Consider the following 18934-nt stretch of genomic DNA (forward strand, 5'->3'; position numbering starts at 1 on the left):
AAATTATTCAAGTCAGTCTAATTCATTGTTCAAGTATTTGAATTCACGTCGCGGATACTAGAAATATAATATTATTAAAATATCCCGTGTCCCGACGAATTGAAAAACGATAATTTCCAAAAATTCGGGACTTCCGAATCCAATTTTTCGTAGCACTTCTCAAGAAGGTGACTCTTGATCTTAAACCCCGAGTGTACGTCGAGTACGCAAAAGTCGATATTTCGCGGGAGCTTAGGGGGTTAGATATTTTCAAGAATCATTAAATTAATACACCCTTTCCCGTGGGACCGTATAAACCTCAGTCCTAACTTTGGTATAAATTTCCTGCAGGTGACAGGATTAATCTCCCAAGGCGCGTGTATATCTGTCTGTCTGTCTGTCTGTCTGTCTGTCTGTCCGTGTGTCGCTTGAACCTCGCTCTTCGCCTCGTTTCCCAAAATATTAAGGTACACATTACAACCTACCCTGAGCGCCTTCAACCCTCCATTTCCCTTGCCGTTATCACACAGTTTTTGTTCTCGAGCCTCTACCAGGTTTTCATAATCGTGCATATATAATATACATACGTTAGGGTAGTGTAAAAAAACTGACTATTTTTTTTTTTGAGTCCCGTGTGACGAAATGTTAGTTTTTGATGTTTTAAGAACCCACTCCAAAGGACAGCTCGGAAAAAAATTTTAAGAGGTAGCTCCAAATTTTTTAAAATGTCAAGATTCGTCAAAAAATTGAATTAAAAATATTATATTTTCAGTATTTGGTTTGATTTTTAATTCATGCCGTGGTGTATTGTTATCGATTCTTTCTTACTGAATTAAAGAAAAAAAATTTATCAAATTTTAATATGAATATTAAAAGGTCGCTCGAAAAGATCTAAAGAAATGCACCAAGAAATTGAAAAAAATTATGAGCGACCTTTCAAAATTCAAATTGTGACCTGAAACTTTCGGAAACTTATTTTTTTTTTTGTCTATAAAATTATACCGTAACGAGAAAAAAAAATTGAAAAAAATCGATTTTTGACGATTTCTGACGTTTTAAAAAATGTAGAGCGACCTCTTGAAAAATTTTTTTTGAACTATCCTTTAAAGTGGGCTCTTAAAACATCAAAAACTAACATTTTGTCACACGAGACTAAAAAAAAAAAAAATATTCGGTGTTTTTGCGCCACCCTAATATACGTATGAAAATTATCTCCCCGAAACACTTTCAAAAGTACAACAACAAAAAAAAGCTTTCAAGTTTTTCTTTAAAAAATTCTTTTCACCTATGGTGTGAAATTATATTTTTCAAAAAATAAAAATTACAAAATAAAATTATCACCTAAATTTCTCGTCGGAAATTTCAAGCGAAAGAAAAAACGATTTTCCGTCCAAGGTTGAAAAATGGTTGGAACGCGGTGAAAGGATTGAAGTAAAAAAAAAAGCGAAAAAAAAAACTTGACACATTTTTCCAACCATCCGTTTTAAGCCTGTTTCATCCCGGTCTTTTTTTTTTTTTTTTTTGTTTTTTTGTCGGCTGTATAATCTTGGGAAGGAGCTTTTTCACTGTCTGAAAATCTTCAAACCGCACCTTGAGCTCGCCGACAAAGCGGGAATTGGTGCTAAACAGTTTTTTCTCCCCTACCCCCCCCCCCCCCCTTCCCCAGAGTAGCGCGAAACAAGACCCTCGCCAATCCAGGGGGGGGGGGGGGGGGCGGAGGAGGAAAAGGGGCTGCAGAGTTTTGGCCCAGGTGACGGATTATTTTTGACAGGGTTTCGTTTTTGCCCCACCCAATTACCGCTCGTCCTTCTCTCTCTCTCTCTCTCTCTCGTTATCTCTCTCTTTATCTCTCTCTTTATCTCTCTCCCTCTCTTTGTCAGGTTGTTTGCCTGTCGCCTGTGTTTATCCTCTCTTTTCGCAGCGTGTCGTCGTCTCTCACCTCTCGGCTCTCCTCTTCATTTTTCTTTTTTGACTAACCCCATTTTTCGGTTTTTCAACTGTCGTGTCGAGTTACACGGAGGTAGGTAGGTATAGCCGAGCTGCTGCTGCGGAGAGTCAGTCGACAAACAAACTGACAAACAAACTCTCTTCTCCTTCTCTGTAGGTAGGTACTCGCGTCACGTACGCGGTGTTCATGAAGCAATTTTTTTTTTTTTCACCCCCACCCCTCTATCGCCACTTTTTTTACCCCCCTTTTTACCTCGTCCCCTTTATCAACTCTCTGCCAACGTTTTCGACTGTCTTCTACTGAATTTATGCTCCGCTGAATCGAGGCAATTTTTTTTTCATTCGCTTATTACGCTTATCCACACCAGTTTTGCAGTTTTTCTCAAAATTTTCCGAGACACGAAAGTATCTTCGAGCGTCAATTAACGTCTCGGATTCTTTAAACTTCTGTGTTTATTAGGCTGTCCCGTATTAAGGGTGTTAACGAATTTTTATCACCCAACCCCCAAATTAACTTCAAATAATTAAAAAACAACCTCTTCCCCTCCCTTGACTATCAAATTTAAAGTAAAGAGAGAAATTTTGACGTAATCTGAATTCGAAGTATACGAAGTTGTGAATCAGTTCTCAAATCATCCGACGAACTAAGTATCGCTTCATTTTTTATATCGAAACGTTTTTTTTTTTTTATCCGCCATCCCTCGGCGGGCGGGTAGTTTTTGACGGATGACTAATTACGGAATTTCGTGAATCAATGACACGTGTCGTTCGCCACGCCACGGACTCGATCACCGTGGAACAAAAACACAAATCGAACTGTGCACCCTCGGACCCCCAAAGTCTTTGCTGTATGTATTTACATATGATAAATAGGCGGACAGGTAGGTTTGCTCAACGTATCGATCAGGACTCGGTAAATGTTGGTTTGGCTAACCGAGTTTGCCAAACGAAAATATCATTCGTCGGAGAGTAGCTGTATAATGTATATAATACGTAAATGCATAGTGTATATATGCATGTATATATATGTATGTATGTATAGTATATACATACGTGTCAGTGACGTGGATCGTATTTTTTTTTTTTTTTTTTCTAGTCTCCGTGGATCGGGGATGTTATATTTTTTTGAATTTTGGTTGATAAGCAGGATTTTGAATTCCGTTCGAAAATTTGAACGGACTTTGGTTCATTTTTGTATATACGGGGTATTCCATGCCAACTTGACCAGTGTTAAATCCCGACCATCTCAAAATCATTTCAGGTTTTTTTTTTTTAACATTCTACTCGGTAAAAAACGCGACTCGAATTTTTCTAAAATTTTTTATTAGACCGTTTATTTTTAATGAATATTTAAAGTCGATCTTATTTCCCTTACAGTTGGGAAATGATGAAAGATTCATTTATAAAGATAAGAAGAAGAAAAAAAATTAGAAAAACTTTCCAACATTTGTATATCAGAATAAAATCTTTACAAGCTTTTCGCGACTAGCATTGTTGTTCGGATTCGAATTGCCATTATTCCAATTTCGGATCAACGTTATCATTATCACGTGATGCGCGTATTTTGCAATAAAATATGCCCGCCTGCGTGCTTCGTCGAGTTTCAATGTTATCAAGTTACTTCCATTCCTCCCGTTTTTGAAGCAGCATTTTCTCCTACGAAAATAATGTATAATTACGAGGCAATAATAATGCTTTCAGTCATGTTCTTGTGCTTTTTTGGATGTTCGTTTTTTTTTTTTCTTACCTCTTCTTCTGTTTTACAGGGCTGTACGGTCGTGTCTTGAAATCGCAGTTCGACGCTCGTCGGTGACGCGAGTGAAAAGTCAACCACGTGTATCGTGTGCTTTGGTGCTTTGACCTGACTTGGAACTACGGAGGATAAAATAATGGTGAGCAAATAACAGTTAATTTTTAATCATTTCACGAATTCAATTTTCAAATGCTGCTTCCGATTTGCGATCATCGTTTCATTTGGTTTTTAATTAAATACGATTTTGTGATGTGAGTCAATTTTTGGAAATTCGAATCAATACAGATCGAAATTTTTTTAAACAGCAATTTCAATCCAGTGAGTGAGTTTTTGCAAGCCAAAAATGAATTTCCTCATGCTGTAATTATAAATTTTTATAAATTATTCTGAGATTCTAAGATTGTACTGAACATTTTTTTTTTTCCTCATTCGATTATCTAGCAGTTGAATTTTGATAAAAAGAAGAGAAAAATTACAACGATAGCAAAAATATAGCCACCAAATAATCGAATTGGAAACTATTTTTAAAATTATCAAAGGTCACAGATTTTTTTTCAAATTATCGTTTGAAAATACCGAGTAGAAATAAACAAACAAAAAACAGTTTTTTCTTTCCTTCGCAATGATCTCGAAAACGTCCGAGTGAAAAATGAAAAACTGAAAGAAGAAATTTTTCTAAATATCTGTTTTTCGGATATTCCGCAGAGGTTAAAAAACGTGAAGATTCGTTGTAATTCGAAAAACTGATTTTCGACCGAAATCAATAATTTTCGTAGATCACCAAAGGTGATGATAACACAAATTTCAGTGTCGCAAAATTTTGTCATCTTTCAGAGGGATGAAACCCTTATAATTCTCTCTTTCTCTCTCTCTTTCTCTCTCTCTCTCAGCCACCTTCTTTTTTCTCTTTCTCTCCGCGCGTATAACTACGTATATACATATATACATTCGTGCAACCTAATCTCACATATTACGCAGACGTGCGTTTTGGCCGGGGGCGGAAGGGCGCGGGGTGCGCAAGAGTAACGGAGCATTGTCTCCTACTTTCGCGTAATGAGATTCCGGACTGAAACCGCACTGATTAAACCGGGCGACGGGGGGTGTCGGAAAAGAGGGTGGGAGGGGGTGAGGCCAGCACCACGCGTCGGTATATTTAACACTTTCTGCACCCTCTCGACGGCCTCGGGGCTACGCTGTAAGTACGACTAACCCAAGCTTCCTCTCTGCAAGGAATTCCGCGGGTGAGAGAGAAAGTCGAGGAGAGGAGCAGAGAAAGAGAGAGAGCGAGAAACGGATGGCGAGAAATCTATACAGAGACTAAATCGATCGAGAACTTACAATTTTCACAACCCCTAACTTTCGTCGGTTTGATCTTTTGTCTCGTGAGAGGTTTTTGTCTCGAGTTTTTTTTTTTTTTTTTTTTTGTCGCGAGATGATTTTTTGTTGCGAGACGATTTTGTCCAGGGTTATTTTATCTTGAGTTGTTTTTTCTCTCGAGATAATTTTGTGTAGGGTTATTTTGTCTCGAGATTTTTTTGATTTTTTTTCTTCTTGTCGCGCGACATAATTGTGGAGTTATTTTTTCTCTCGAGATGTTTTTTTTTTTTTTTTTTTCGCTAGACAATTTTGTGTAGGGTTATTTTATCTCGAGGGCAGCGCAATCTCGTTGCGATTTCACAATCAGGGGATGCAAAGTGGGGGGGGGGGGGGGGGGGGGTGAATGGGGATCGGGAGCCCGCGAACCTGCGAGGCAATATCGCGTTTCGCGAGGCTGTGCATTAGCACCGCGGCACATAGAGCGAGTGGCGAATGCACAAGCGCTACTCGCGGCTTCCCGGGTAGTAAAAGTTAATACTTGGAGTGGCCCCAAAGGGAAAACGCGAGAGAGGGAGAGAGAGAGAGAGAGAGAGAGAGGGTAGATCAGCCACCGAACGAGCCAACCGCATGGCGATCTCTTCATGGCTCGGGAACACGCGACACGATAGACCGAGCGACCTCTTAAAACTTACCTTCCATAACTATAACAATAACAATGATAATAATAAGAATGATGATGATAATAATAAACGACATCGTAGTCGATCCGATCGCGTAGATGAGAGGATTTTTTTTTGTCTTTTTGTTTCTTTTCTTTTCTTAATCATATTATTATTATTTACTTATCATGTTATTATATTCGTTATTTAAACAGAAGTACAGGTCTTTGATTTTCTACAGGGTATATCTGGATGTGCAATTTAATTTTTCTCATTTTGTATACTTTTTTTATTTGAGAATAAGAAGAAAAAGAAGAAGTGGAAAAAAAAATTATCACCTACTGTTTTTGCTTCTTTTTATTCTCTTTTGAGATAAAAAATTATCACTTCAAGCAATGGTGACGACTGTTAATGGCGGCTGTGCGAATGCAAAAATGTAAAAATAATTTCATCACACAAGAATTATTGTTTTTATGAATTTTGAACGATTGATGAAGCTCGTCTAATTCATTGATGTCATATAAAAAAAAAATATTCAAATTTTCAGTGATTTAAATAAAAAATTATCTTTTTTGCACAGCTGCAGGAAATTTTGAGATAAAAAACGATGAAGAATCGCTCCAGATTTTTTAATACGTCAGAAATCGTCAAAAATCGATTTTTTTTTTCTTTAAATTTTTTTTCTCGTTATGTTTTAATTTTATAGACAAAAAAAATAATAAGTTTCCGAAAGCTTCAGCTCAAAATTTGAATTTTGAAAGGTCACTCATAATTTTTTTCAATTTTTTGGTGCATTTCTTTAGATCTTTTCGAACGACCTTTTAATATCCATATTAAAATTTCATAAATTTTTTTTCTTTTATTTAGTTGGAAAGAATCGATAACAATACACCACGACATGAATTAAAAATCAAACAAAATACTGAGAATATAATTTTTTTTTATTTAATTGTTTGACGATCTTTGACATTTTTAAAAATTTAGAGCAACCTCTTAAAATTTTTTTTTCGAGTTGCCCTTTGAAGTGGGCTCTTAAAACATCAAAAACTAACATTTTGTCACGCGAGACCAAAAAAAAAAAAATAGTCTGTTTTTTTGCGCTACCCTAATATATATATATATCAATATATCATCATCACGATACCGTATCGCGTTATTATCCAGGTACTTTTGACTTATTCTTCTTTCTCTTCGTTCTACGTAGGTATATAACGTAACTTGAACCTCCGCTAATGCGTTTTAAATCTGACCCTCGAGACCGAGGGAGAAATTATCGCCTTGCATAGTTTATTTATATATCTATACTTGTGCGGAGATACGATACGATAAAGAAAATGATGAAAATAAAAATAAGAATGAGAATAAAATTTTGAAAGTAAAGGAAGAAAAATTAAAGCGAATAAGAAAAATCTTGGAGAGGCTGTTCAACAGCGTATAATCATTCCCAAGAGATAGAAGATCACAGTCATAACTTTGTTTCGGTCTAATCTTCGCGTTGGAAAATTCCTTTTTGACAGTTTCATTTCCATCTTTACCGTAAAAGAAAAAGGAGAAGAAAAATTTCGCGTCTATCTGTTTCAGACATTTTGTCATGAAATTTTATAGATTTTGGATGTCATAGAAAATCGCTGTTATAAATTATCTAAAAGAAGAGAAACAAAAAATATTCAACTCTGTGCGATTGTTTATTTATCTTTTTTCTTCTTCTTTTTTTCCTCCTTCTACCGAGCATTTTGCGTACTTATAGAGCGTACGGCCTGCGGAGGTTGATAATTTGCATACATTTCGCGTATCTGTGTATAAGGGTAGGTATATTATAAGGTTGCGGCTCCTCGAACCCGAGAAGGAGGAGGACGAGGAGTGGCTGAATAAGGAGGAGTGCTGTGGTCGCTCGAGCTCTGGTTTCTTTCGAAGTTTGCAAAACCGCTTATTTCCACGCTGCAATCTTAATTCGCAATCTAAGCGTCGATAATTCACAACTTTATTATTCCCTGCACCGCGATATCGTTCATACGTACACCTACACACAAATTCTCGACGAATGCATTGTATATATATATATATATATATATGTGTGTGTATATGTATATGGTGTTTGGGTATATTAAGGTCAGTAAATTTTCAACTTCTAACTTATATCCCAAGTTTTCTTGCGTATATATGGATATTTGGATGTATATATATAGATACGTATATTGCAAGAGAGTGAGAGAGAGAGAGAGAGAGAAAATTATTTTACAGAGAAAATAAGTGAAAGATGTAGTAGCAGGTGTATATATGTATTTTTTAAACGTACACAGTTCACAGGATGCTTGGGAATACAGGAGCAGAGGTTGAAGGGAAGACGAGGGACTAAAATGAAAAAAAATATATACGAAGCATTGGAAATTGAAATCAAAACCGAAGTAGGAATAAAATTTGAGACACAAGGTTGACCGAAAAACTGATTCCTCAGAGCTCTGAAAGAAATTATAATTACGAAAAGTGATAAAATAACGTTTATTTCAATATCGGTCATTTAGAACAGAGTAAAAGATGAAGAAGAAGAAGAAGAAGAAAAAAATTATTGTAAATCTGACGTTTTTTAATTTCTTCTATTTCTTGATTTTTGATGTCAGCGAATGTTTTTTTTTTTTGTTTATCGATGTCATCTTTTGACCGTGTTTGGATTGAAAGTTTTTTTTTTTTTTCTTCTTCTTCATTATGAAGGCAGAAAAAAAAGAAGTTCAAACTAACTGAATATTCGAGAATGCGGATAGTTTGACCTAGGAATGAACTTGAAATAAAATTGCGGAATACGAGATACAGTGAATGAGTAATTCGAAACTTTCCGCTCAAATAGGGAGACTAGGGAAATGGCTTAAAAGTTTGAAAAAGTTGAAGATTTTTTTTCTCGATATTTTGAACCGATTTGACAGACTCCATTGTGAATTTTCTTTCGACCCCCTATTATAAAAACCACCCTAACCCACGCTCAGGGTCAAATTCAACGTCGTTCGACGTCGATTAAACTTTTCTAGTCTATTTAAAAAAAAGATTAGGTTAGGTTAGGTTAGGTTAGGTTAGGTTTCGCCCTGTTCTCAAAGGTACGAATAAATGCAACAAAGGATCTTTACATTGAAAAAGTAATTAATTAATTGACACGATCAAAGAAGAGAAGCAGCGTCAAGTTTATTGCGGAATATCACAATTATGCGAAGCAGCAATAGCGAGGGGTGAGATATAGGAGCATAAAAGCAAAGGAGTTGAGAACACACGCGCAGGGTGTTAATTAATATACATTCACATATACGAGTATATGTATATAATCTTTATATATATATATATATAGATATACATATGTAGACTGAATTCACTTTGAAGAAGAAGAAGCACCTCATAACGCTTCGCAGTCCTCGGGCGATCCCTCATCTCTGGTGGAAATCAAATCAAGGGAAGACCTTTACACGTACAATGTAGGTAGGTAGGTACATACGTGCATGCCGGTGCAGTTTCGCTCTCGACGAGTGCCGAGGGATGAAGCTGCATGCTTAGGTACAGGGTGAAGAGGGTTGGCGATGGGGCGAGGGAGACGATATTATATGCACCTGAATCCAATTGTCCTCCAGCGTGCGTCCAGGCTGAGGGCAGGCACCAGCAGCAGTGCTTATACCCGAACCGGGTAACAACTTGGCCCGTTTGATTTTACGAGGCAAAGTTTCAACGGCCACGTCCATAAATGACGAACGCCTAATAGCTGGAGGTAGGTAGGTAGGTAGGTTCGTAGGTATAATAATACTACTCGACATCCCTTCTCGCCTCATCCCCTTCTACCCCGAGTCGCCAGACGAACTTTCAATCCATAACCACGACGCGATCTTCGAACCCAGCTGTTATACATATATCGACAGAATCGAATTAAGGAATTGGTCACAATTTTAAGGCAAGAAAAGAAGAAGAAGAAAGAAAGAAAAAAAAAAAAAAAAGAAAAATACGCTTTTTTTTTTTTCAGACTTCTTTTCTTGAGGACAGTTTTCATTTTTCATTGATCAATATTCGTCAGTTCGATTGATACACGTGTTTCACGTAGTTACAGTAATTTTGTTTCAAATTCAACACAACTTTGAATTATTATTTCACACTTGCTTGTAAAGCTAAATGTTTTTTTTTTTTTTTTTTTTTTTTTTTTTACCGGATGTTGATGTACGTATAATTAATACCGAGAACAATATTTCAGGCAACTTTCTCGGATGTATGTACGTAACTGTTTGAGCGCGATGTGTTGCGTTGATGTTTTATTTTTCGTATTTTGTTGTTGTTGTTGTTTTTTTTTTCGTTTATTTTTAATTTTGTATCAACTTTGTTCCGTAATTCCAGTTTACAAAACATTTATTCATCGATGTTTTGTTTTTTCATTTTACGATCTAGCTTCGTTCAACGACAATGGAAACGAGTTGGGGTTGTTTTAAACCCTATAAAATACCTCTGCAAGGTATAATAACGTGGTGGTACGAATGAATGTATCGGGAAAGTTTGAATCCTCCGAGGTGTAATTGTACAAACTCAACATTTAAAAGCGGACAGTTTCTCTCGCATATTTTTTCTCTCTCTCTCACTATGATGTAAATTATTTTTTCTATTTTTAATCCAAATTGTTGCAAAAACAGGCAGAGAGTTACGACGTCGTGTTAGAACAGACTTTAGTCTAGAATTTATTCTCATCATTAGCAGCTATCGGATTGTTGTATTTACGATACATTTTTGTTTAATCTAATCGTGAATAATTTAGATCGTTGTTCACGATCTTGAAGGCGAATTTTTATCGAAGGAGAGGAAGAAAAGAGATCGAAGCATAAATTTCAGTCTTTCGAAGTTTATTTTCGGCGGGAAAAGCGAGCTGAAAGGACCTACGATAAATCGAATATTCAAAACCATGAGGCAATTTTTTTCAGAAAAACTTTAAATCGAAAACCCTCCTGCAGCTACGCGGTTCTTTATTTTCATGCTTCGTTTGGCATTAATCACCGAAAAACCGTCTGCGGCGGTGAGATTTAGAGAAATAAGGGGATAATAAAGAAACGATGAAAAAGTTGAAGAGGATGAATTGAAACGCAATTGAGTGTGAAAAAAAAAATGTATGCGCCTTTTTATAAAATTCGACTCTCAGTTCAACGCGGGAGGTTTTTTTGTACAATAAATGCAAAAAAAAAAAAAAAAAAAGAAAAAAGAAAAAGAAAAAAAAAACCGTGCAAGTTCTAAAATTGGATGAAAAAATGTGAAATTGAATAAAAAAAAAACTTCACCAAAAACTAACTAAGATAAATTATTTATTTTTTACGTGGAACTTATTTAGGAGGTAAAATCTAGAGGACTGGAAAAATTTTACGTTTCGAAATTGATTCGGGATTGATCGAGCTGATTTTGCCGGAAGTGAGATCAGTTCTCAGTTGAATGTAAGACAGACCAATAAATGCCGTTTTCAAAATTTATTCAATGGGTTCGTTTAAAATTCGATTAGTATTGACTGAGACCAAAAGCAGGAAAATGCGTTGATACGTTTTTGAAAACTGTTTGGAATATTCGCCGATACTTTGACCCGAAAATCTAGAGATTTAATAAAATTTCAACTTTTTATTCTTCGAGGTTATTTTGTGGTAAGAAATGAAATTAAAAAGATGTTTTCTGACGGGATTTCCAGTCCCGTTATATCCTGAAAGTAAGGTCGGTTTCCCACATCAATTTCAACCGTTGCTGTAGCAGCAGCAGCGGCAGCAGCTACGCGGGCGGAAAGAAGTATGAAACCGTTGTAAGTTTTTCCGGTCGTTGGTGCAGCAATGCAGTAGCCTGCAGGAGCGTCTCTCGCTTCCTCTGGAAAAACGAACGTTACCAATGTACTTTAACTGTCAGGGGGATAGGAAGGAAGGAAGGAAGGAAGGAAGGAAGGAAGGAAGGAATGAGCAAAAAGTAGCGAGCGAATGGGCAGCTAGAGCTGGGCGAATAAAGCCGTGCGAGCTTTCTGGAAGCGCCAGATATCGGGAAGAACGCTTCCGTGAAACCGATTTTGGCCAACTTAAGCTGCACCGAGGAATTTACACGCTCTTGTATCGGTTTCTACGTGTGCAGGTTCGAATTCTCCGTCTGCAATCTGTGCGGCTGCCGGTCATTTATTCGACCGAAGATTTTCATATCTGAATTCCTGAAAATAATTCTCTCACGATTTCATTTGGTACTTGATTTTATTCCCGTCCCTTGATTTTTTTTTTTTTTTTTTTTTGAGAAAATTTTTTTGGTTAGGGGATGAAATAACGGGGGGATATAGGTTAGCGATGGAATAATGTTGTAGTTGTTCCATTTGACAAGTGTTTTGGCTGAATTATCATCTCTGGTTACACGTTTATTTGACACCCTAAATGTTATTGTGTAGAAATTTCTGCTCGAATTAACCCTCCCTTTGTGTAAATTGGACGTTTTTTAGTCTTGTGTTTACTCAAATTAGATTCAGGATTATTTGGGCGTCGTCGAATGTCTTGTTTTGTGTGAATGTTGAGTAAAGGATTTCAAATTTAGCGTTAAACTGGATAACCACGTCTTAAAATTAACATCGATCGATCTTAAATTAATATTTTTCCCCCGTAATCGTGCATCAACGAACGCAAAAACGTTTTGAAATAAACACGATAATGACTGACTGTAAAACAGGTTAAAATCAACATTATTCGATGTTGATTGAACATATTATTTCTGCCAAAAAAATATATATATAAATATTAGGGTGGCGCAAAAAACAGACTGTTTTTTTTTTTTGAGTCTTGTATGACAACATGTTAGTTTTTGATGTTTCAAGAGCCCACTTCAAAGGACGGCTTAAAAAAAAAAAATTTTAAGAGGTCGCTCCAAATTGTTTAAATTGTCAAAAGTCATCAAAAAATTAAATTAAAAAAATTATATTTTCAGTATTTTGTTTGATTTTTAATTCATGTCGTGGTGTATTGTTATCGATTCTTTTTTACTTAATTAAAGAAAAAAAATTTATGAAATTTTAATATGAATATTAAAAGGTCGCTCGAAAGATCTCAAGAAATGCACCAGAAAATTGAAAAAAAATTATGAGCGACCTTTCAAAATTCAAATTTTGAACTGAAACTTTCGGAAACTCATTTTTTTTTGTCTATAAAATTATACCGTACCGAGGAAAAAAAAAATCGATTTTTGACGATTTCTGACGTTTTAAAAAATGTGGAGCGACCTCTTAAAAAAATTTTGTTTGAACTGTCCTTTGGAGTAGGCTCTTAAAACATCAAAAACTTAACATTTTGTCACACGAGGCTCAAAAAAAAAAAAAAAATAGTCGGTTTTTTTGCGCCACCCTAATATATATATATATATAATCTTACCGCATTTTGTTAATTTGATAAAATAAAACGGATAAATAAATTCGTAAACGAAATCGAGGGTTGAGGGTTTGGAAAAATATCAGGAGTAAAGGAAAAACGAAAACGAGGCGAAGGTGCAAAAAAAAAAAAAGAAAAAAAAAAAACCAAAAAAACAAAAACAAAAACGAAAGAAAGGAAAATAAATTAAAAAAAGAAAAAAAAAGTGTAAGAGGCGTGGGTGTGGAATTACGCTGTTACTACCCACTCGCCAAACGTTACTCAAGTGCGAACACGCCTGTTGCCCCGGTTTTCCCCGTCACATCTTGTTACGCCCGTTTGTCAGGCAGGCGGGGGACGAAGTCAGCCCTCCACCCCTCTCGGTGGAGGGTGGCTGGTTGTCTGTCGATGTCGCCCACTTTCCCAAAAGCACAACAACCACCCACCCTAACGATGACAGACCGGGCTTCGTCGTTACTTTTATTCTCCTCGGGCCGCCCTCCTCGTTCAATTGATGCTTATGCTCCTGATGCTCTGCGGGGTGGAGGGGGGGGGGGGGGGTGAAGACTTAGGGCGTCGCTTAATGCGGCGTAAAGAGTTTTCCATTTTCTTCCTACTATCCCGCGCTCATCGACCCCGTACCCACAAAAAATTTCTCCGCCTTAAGACAAAGCAAAAATCATCTTTTCAGACACGGAGGAATCGAAAATTTTCACACCATTTTTGAGTTTTGTAAATCTGACTTTAGATTCGTATAAAATTTTTCATTCAAATCTGTTTATTCATTCTCAAGACACGATAATTTTTATTTTATTTTATGATAATTTTGCTTTTGAAAAAAATTTGAAAAGTAGCAAACCGATCAAATCATTGAAAAAAATTGATCGACTTTTATCTGAAAATGATTTCGGGAGATTTTATAGACTTAAAAACGAGGATATATGGTGAAAATTCAACTTTTTGTTTTCGGTGTGATTACAATAATTCGATTTTTTACCCTTGGAAGCAGAGAAACGAGAAGTGAAGCAAAAAACTAGAATTGAATTACAGGTATTTCGTTTCACAATTTATCAACGCTGGGTTTTCTCTTTTTCTCTTATTCTCTGTTATCCTTTTACTTGTAAATATTTTTCGGATACATAGAAAATCCGTCGGGCGGTGAAACGGAGCGGAAATATGCATCGAAAAAAGTGCTTACGTTTTCCCCCTGAAAAGGCTTGTAAGAAAAGAACCGTTCGGAAACTCGCCGACTATAAACAAACGTCGAGAGGCAACTTGACCGGAAACGGTTGCTGCCTACTCTTTGTGGCGGTTCCTGAAGCGACGGTCCGTCGGACTCTGACCGTTTCCGACGGACTTCCACGCTTCCCTTACTTCCGGTGGCCGGAATTAGCCTCCCCTCATCCCTTGTCTCGGTCATCGCATTCGATGCCGATGGTTGCAGGGTAGGAAAATTGAAGAAAACGAAAAAAGACCTCCTCCTCCTCCTCCTCCTCCTCTTCTTCTTCGTCTTCTTCTTTTTCTACTTTGGTTCGGATATTACATTAATGGAATCGAGGAGCGCGACTGCTGCCTTCACTCAGCATCCCGCAATATTGATATTGACGCTGAGCCTTTGACGGAGCCAATCAGTATCTCGATGGTCCACTTCAATCAGCCTCTCGTGCGCATCTATTGACTCGACTAGCGTATCGCGACTTGATTTAAACGTTGACGCTGAGCAACTCTCCAAACGTTCCTCTCAATGCCAACTCTATCTCATCGTCGCCTTGTTAAATCATCGATTCCTATAGTCCAGGGAATACACGTGAGAATGGCTTGCAATATCTATTAATTGACAACGAAAAGGATATTCATACAGCGATTTTATTTTAACATTTTTAATTTGAGAGTGTGAACTGTTTTTATTTATTTAAGGTTCAACGAGTTATAAACGAAATTGAGTATTCGATTATACACTGTTCTTCAACGAAATCCTCCTTCAAAGAAAAATACGATAGAATTTAAGGTATAGAAATGACAAATCTAAATCAGATTTACATTTTATGTCATCACGTATGTGTATAACGTGATATGATTTTTTTTTATTGTTCAAAAATTAGAATTTGTCATTTTTAGGAGATTGTTTTTTTTTTTTTCAAGAAAATGAAAACACTTGGAGTAATTTTAGGTTTAGAGCTTCATTATTCATAGTTTCAAGAATATTGGAGAATTTTTTTTTTTCAATAACGAAATTAATAACAATATCGTTTACTACTTGTATGCGTCATGCCACCATTATGTTGTTAATTTTGAAATGAAAATTTTTGCGAATCTTCCGGAAACTATAAATAATAAAGCCCTTGAACACGAATTGATTTAAGCGTTTTCATTTTCTTCAAAAAAATCTTCTAAATGTGGGAAATCCTAAGTTTTTAACAAAAAAAAAAAATTATATCACGTAATAAATACGTAATAGCATAAAATGAAAAGCTGATCTAGATTCGGCACTTCTATACTTTAATTTCGATCATATTTTTGTTTGAAGAAGGATTTCGTTGCAGAACAGTGAATTATTTATCACTTATTCGATATATAAATATTCATTAAAGTTTTATTGACATTTTTACTTGGCTTTGCGAATGCATGTGCGAATATCGTCGGCTGACGTTGGTGTTCAAAGTTTTGAAAATTATTTTACGTCGCTGAAAAATTTTAACACCGCGTTTTAGTCAACTACAATTTACACCTCATTTTTCATCGACGGTTTTTCTTAGAGAGATGAAATCAGCCGAGGTGTGTATCACGTGATTACTTCGTGAGTCGACTCTTATTTAATACTTGTTTTCAACTTAGAAGGGTGAACTTTGAATCCTTCCTTTTTCTTCTTTTTTCTGTATCAATATCAGCCCATTCATGACTCGTTATGATATTTCCCATATTCACACCATTCGCAGGCAGGGCGTGCAAGAGTAAAGAAAATTTTTAAGCGAATCCTCGATAAAGGAGATGTAAGTCGATTTGTTCCCCTTTCTTATCCTACAGTGTACTGTACCTCAGTCCTTCGAGTCCTTAACTTTTCACGAAGAAAGGACCTCCTCTTTATCCTATAAACGGAGAAAGTAGCCCTGAAGTAAATTTCCCTTTTCCCATGTATACCAGAAGACCATTTCTCTCTTTACATAATCGAAACTCTTTTTCCAAACTTCTGTCGATAGTTAATTGGCGATAAATCGAGGGAAGCGAGCCTTCTTCCGGTAAGACAGAACCATTTCTCGCGAGGCTTGAGCCTGTCGGAAAATGCTTCCAAACTTGTGTTTCAGAATCGCATTTCCATCCCACATCGAATCCCCTTCAAAATGTTTGACGTTATCATACACGGAGTGAGGTATTTGCGAAGCGAAACCCAAGTTTTCTCCCCTCTCCCCCTCCCATCACCGTGAGTTGTGAGTCACAACCAGCTGTTGAAGAAGATCTTTTTGCACGGACGTCGAGCCCTCGACTCCCTTCGGACTTGGGGGTGCGGAACGCGGGAATTGATCGGGCATTTTACCACCTCGGTGGAGCGGCGTAAAACCGCGGACAAACGACGCTCGACGTCGCGACGGTGGCTGAGGGATTTGATCCCAACCAAAAACAGCCGGTCAACCGGACTTGGGTCTGCGGTATCGCGCCCGTTAGCAAACGGCTCTGCTTACCCAATTCCGTTATCGAATTCCTGTGTACAGAGGGGCTGAGATACGGAAGCTTCGTACCCGGTGATCCGAATCAGTTTGGAGTTGAAAACCGGAAACCGGTTGAAGAAATATCATGTCTCGACGACTTTCTTCAGCGTCACTTGGACTCTTTAGATCCTTCGAACTAAGACGGCTGGAATCCAAACCGAGGTGGATCGTCGACGTTGAGTTTTTTCTTCCCACCCGTTAAATGGACAGTGGTTTGGTATTTTCTGACTACACAGGGTGGAGTCGGGCGGAGGCCATAGGGTAGAATAATATCTGGGTGTGTCCGGATGGCGGAGCCCGCAAGGCGGTCTGACCTCCGAATACCCTCGTCAGGGTCGGAACGCCGCGGCGTCCGTAAGCCGTCCGAGGACGAATCGCCTGACCCTGTGATCCCAAATATTAATTACAAACATCCTGCCGATTGGTCGGCTCCTGATTGTGGACGACATGTACGAACTGTTCACCAGAATATCACTCTTGGATGAATTTCCGCTGTCATTCGAACAGAACACCATGCGGGGTCCTTATGCTCGATCTTTCCAATCACTTCAATCCATGGTAGTCAATTTTTTTGAGATACGAATTCGGAAGCCTTCGAAAACTGACGACAATGCCGCACTTACAAGGAAGGTATTGGCGTTTCATTTCTTTTGTAATATGTTGTAGGAGAATAAAAACTAAGCGATAGGTGTATTTTATTTATTTTTTTTTCATCTGCGACTAAAGACTTTAAGGGGATATTCTGGTCTAGAAATTTGTAAAAATCGATTTTTTTTTGTGTATATTTTCAAAGTTTAGACCCTCAAAAATATTACCTTAAACGGATTTTTCAAAATTCGAATTATTTTTGGAGATACAGCGGATTTACAGACGTAACGAAGTTAGAATTGATCGCTCTGAACTGCGAGCTTCTGCTGCTTCAAAAGAAGGCAGTAAAGCTCGGTTAGCGGAAAGAACTTCGCAAGACATTGCTTATGAAAAAGAAGAAGGCCCAATGTATGGATTTGGGATCGCCGATTAATCCAAAGTGAGTATTTAATATTATTATATGAGTTATTCTACTGGAATTGTTTCTCAAACTTCAAACGCGTTATTCTCAAAACTACTTTTTACGAAGTGGTTGTCATGATATCTCAAGTTCTACCTTACCGATTCCTTTGAAATTTGATGAAAATCTTTTTTATATATCTCTCTATCGCTCTTGCCCTGGATTTCGGAAAATTTTAATTTTCAGTATTTTTAAAAAATTCGAAAAGGTCAAAAAAAAGGGGGTAAAAGAAATGTTTTTCTTTATGTCGACGCCATTTTGTGATTTTTTTTTTTTTTCCTTTAGCTAAGGTCAATCCGATAGCAACATCTCTACTAATGAAGAATTTTTTCAATTTGGTTGTTTTACATCACTACAAGGGTTGGAATCATGTCAACCAGGGGGCACCGTTTTTTAGTGAAAATATTTTTCATTTTTTGTTTATTCCTAGTTTGAAAAATGCCTAAAATTAAGACTTCTAGACCAGAATACCCCCTTAAGATCATTTCTTGACACGTTTCATCGATTTAAATGAAACAAACGCTGAAATTTTTCTATTCATTAATCAAATATTTCAGCGTTAGTTTCGTTCAAATACATCAAGTGCATCAAGAAATCACCCCGTTGAGTTCTCGTTTTTTGGGGGACGTTGTGACCCCCTTAAAACGTTTATTGGCATATAAAAAAAATACTTGTAGCTCAGTTTTTCGACCACTATAACATATTACAAAAGACATGGAATCGGAGAGATCTACCTGCGATATCTTCCTTGTTAGACGGTGATTCAACGTCATTCTGGTGTCAGCGGTGGGATACTTTTGGAACAGCAGAGAGACTGGAGATTTTCCAGTTTCTCAGCGTCGATTCACGTCGGGATCGATAGGTGGATAAACATTCACGGTTGTTCGAGATGATATTACTCAACGGCAACGGAGATGATACTCGCTTCTTCTATCATAGTCTGATGCATTATTTATGCGGTGCAGGAACGATGCATGATATAACCTCAAGATGCACCGTCATTTCTCCAGGCTATTCACCACTTTATTCAATCGGACTCTTCTTGTTTATTCTTTTATTATGCATGTCGGCTGAATACGTGTCTTATGTCTACCGATATCCCGGTTATACGAGCATCTCTGGAAACTCTTATATAAACGATGACGTGAACGTGAACGTGAATCTATATAGGTGAAACG

At 37.2% G+C, this 18934-nt stretch overlaps 1 protein-coding gene across 1 annotated transcript in view; it reads left to right on the forward strand.

Moving 5' to 3' along the window:
• Positions 1 to 3731: 3731 nt before the first annotated feature.
• The window catches only part of LOC124414144, a 68089-nt gene continuing 52886 nt past the window's right edge, over positions 3732 to 18934 (forward strand). Inside the window, exon 1 of the mRNA XM_046895089.1 lies at positions 3732 to 3818. The gene's annotated coding sequence lies outside the window, so the exon portion shown is untranslated. The remainder of the gene's footprint in view (positions 3819 to 18934) is intronic.

The sequence above is a fragment of the Diprion similis genome, chromosome 13 (genome assembly GCF_021155765.1).
Source record: "Diprion similis isolate iyDipSimi1 chromosome 13, iyDipSimi1.1, whole genome shotgun sequence".
NCBI classification, from domain to species: Eukaryota; Metazoa; Arthropoda; class Insecta; order Hymenoptera; family Diprionidae; genus Diprion; species Diprion similis.